This window comes from Cannabis sativa, unplaced genomic scaffold, assembly GCF_029168945.1.
Source record: "Cannabis sativa cultivar Pink pepper isolate KNU-18-1 unplaced genomic scaffold, ASM2916894v1 Contig7, whole genome shotgun sequence".
In the NCBI taxonomy this organism is placed as follows: domain Eukaryota; kingdom Viridiplantae; phylum Streptophyta; class Magnoliopsida; order Rosales; family Cannabaceae; genus Cannabis; species Cannabis sativa.
Genome location: NW_026870043.1, coordinates 3,122,287 through 3,125,424, shown reverse-complemented (window position 1 = coordinate 3,125,424; position 3,138 = coordinate 3,122,287). Strand labels below are relative to the sequence as shown.

The following is a 3,138-nucleotide window of genomic DNA, read 5'->3' as shown; positions in this document are numbered from 1 at the left end:
CTATTTTAATTTTTGTGATACTTGGTGTATGATTCGTTAGGAACAAAATTCTAAAAATCATTTGGTTAAAAGAAAATTATTGTGGGTTAAAATTAAAAGTAAAAATTTTGACATCATAGAACCAAATCAAGTAAATGTAGAAGGAAAAACTCTCATTGATTATTTTTCTCCCATATCTGCTAATCCTCCATCATGCATTATTTTTCTTGAAATAAATGCTACACATTTTGAGCTAAAACCTTCCATAATTAAACTTTTGTCATCTTTTTATGGTTTAGATAGAGAGGATCCATACATGCATGTGAAAGATTTTTTAGAAATTTGTTCTACTTTAAGATTTCAACTTTTTTCTGATGCATTTGTTAGGCTTAGACTTTTTCCATTCTTATTAAAAGATAATTCTAAAGCCTAGTTAAATTCACTCCCAGCCCGATCTATTTCTACTTGGAATGAATTAGTTAATAAATTTTTCCATGTCTAAAACGGATAATATTAAGAGAGAAATCTCCAAATTTTATCAGAAATATCACGATGAATTTTATGAATATTGAGAAAGATTTAAGGATTTATTGCTAAAATGTCCACACTATGATTTTGAGAAATGGAGATTGGCAAATACTTTTATGATGGATTATCTCCCACAAACCAACAAATGGTACAATCAATGCACACTTGATTTTTCTTGCAATTTAGAGGGGACAAGGCTTGGGAGTCTCTTGAGAATCTTTCTGTAAATTCTCAACATTAGAATCCCCAAGATCCTAGATCGTAAGCTTCCAACACACCTAAGAGAGGTGGAATTTACGATGTAAAAGATGACGTATATATCAAAAAATCATTAGGAAATATAACTAGGAGAGTTGAAGCTATGTCATTAAGTCAATCCATGAATACTCTGTTGGGTTTTATGCCCTAAATAAAACTCTTTACAATCTGATTAGTTATCAATATAAGAAATTTGAAGTGATTGATGTTTGCATGAATTTTACATGCTAATGGTTTAATATGCTTATTACATTTATACACACAAAATCAGTTAAATCCAGATCATATGTTTATTCACAATTACAGTATCGTCAACACAGTGGAATGTGATTGTGATCATATGAATCAAAAGTTTTGGTCCCTGTTTCATCAGTGTTATTGGATTTACACTAATGTGATAATCAGCGATGATGTATACTTACACTTGGAGTAAGTGTTATGTTCTTTCCAGGACATTAGTAAAGTATACTAGTTTCGAATGTATGGAGTATACATTGGACTGGACCGATATTGCAACTAAGTTAAGATATTACAAACTTACCGTTATACATATCTTTCCAAGTCAATATCAGTAGTTGATCTTAAGATTAAAAAGAATCTAAATCCTGATATGCTTAGGCTCAACTCAGGAGTGCTATTCATGTTCTTAGATTTATTAGTTAAGCCTACCTTTGGGTCAGGGTGATACGTATATTTTGGGAACATGATAGTATGATTGAGAGGGAGTGCTGAACATAAATATGGAATCTATAGCTTCTACTGGTGTATAGAAGTCAAGTGATGATTCCCTTCGAGCTTAGCAAATAGAAGTAAATGGATGAGCTCTTGTTTAACTGACTAATCATTAGATCACTAAACACCATTTACAGGTAGCTAAGTGTTTTAAGGGGCAAAATACATTGAGGGGTGAGAACGGTAAAGAAATCCCATCTCGATGTAGATCATCTATATAGAGGATCTTTAAATCACAATAAGATTATAACAATGGTTAAATGAGATAGTATATTGATATCGTGAAACATACAATATGCTCTATATAAGTCTGAGAGTGCAATTCTAAGTTCTAAGAGTGGATTCAACGAAGAATTAATAAGTAGGAATTTACTTGGTAAATTTGGTTCACTTATTGGAAGCTCAGCATATAGATCCATGGTCCCCATTCTAGTTGAGAACATTCTGCTTGTAAGACTCATTAATTGATTCGTGATTGATCAATTATAATTCTAAAGTTAGACTATGTCTAATTTTATGAATTTTCACTAAGCAGGAGTGAAATTGTAAAGAAAAGAGTTTCTAGGTTTATTTATTTATTAATGGACTTTATATGTCTAATTAATAATTAAATTAAATGAAAATATTATTTAATAATCTATTTTAGTTATTAAATAATTAGTTTTGGCATTTAAAAGGTTAGAATTGAGAAATTGGCGTTTTTGAGAAAATAGAGATAAAATTTGATAAAACCGCAAAATCAAGTGAGGCCCATTTATACACCTTGGCCGGCCACTATATGGAGTTTTTCAAATTAATATTTTCATTATTTTGATGCCAAATAATTCCTAACCTAAACCTAGTAGTTGCCTATAAATAGAAAGTGATGGCTCAGTCAAGTACACATCTTTGAATAACCTTTTCTGACAGAAATTTCTCTCTTCAGAAAAACTTAGCCTTCCCCACTTTCTATACCTGGCCGAAATACCTCTCTCTCTTTTCCCTTCATCTTTTTCGTGACCCTAGTGAAAGAGTAAGTGCCCACACACAGCAAGCAGTAACTCAATCATAGATTGGAAGACTGTGAAGGATCAAACTTGAAGAAGAAGGACATTCGGGCTCAGATCTTGATTATACTCTGCTACAGAAAGGATTCAAGGGTTAGAGATCTGAGTGGAAGGAGACATTAATTCCGCTGCATCAATGTAAGGTTTTCTTAACTTTATATGTGTTTATTTATCGTTTTAGAAAGTTCATATTTAGGGTGTTTAAACAACATACTTGTGAGTAGATCTAAGATCCTGGTAAAATAATTTCCAACATACTCCTATACATAGGAATTAAATTTTTTTCCTTATGCTATAGTACAAGTCATAGGGTCCAGTCCTGTCCATCATTGCCTATATACCAAGAGGCATTCTCTTAAGAAGTAAACGCTCTTCAGACTTATGGGAAGTCATTTGATATCCCATTTTCTCAATCCTACAATCCAAATTGGAGAAATCATCCAAATTTTTCATGGAGACACAACCAGCCTAACCAAGGGCAATAGTACAACACGCCTAATCAGAGTCATGCCCAACCTAATATGCCATATCCTTAACAACAAAGAAAACAATCTTTAGAGGATACCCTACAACAGTTCATGCAAACCACCCAACA

General features: G+C 32.3%; 1 non-coding gene across 1 annotated transcript; it reads right to left on the bottom strand.

The window, feature by feature from the left end:
• Positions 1-489: 489 nt before the first annotated feature.
• Positions 490-595, bottom strand: LOC133033453 (small nucleolar RNA R71). The gene has a single exon (XR_009685600.1). It is a non-coding gene; the product is annotated as a small nucleolar RNA R71 (small nucleolar RNA).
• Between the last annotated feature and the right edge of the window lie 2,543 nt (positions 596-3,138).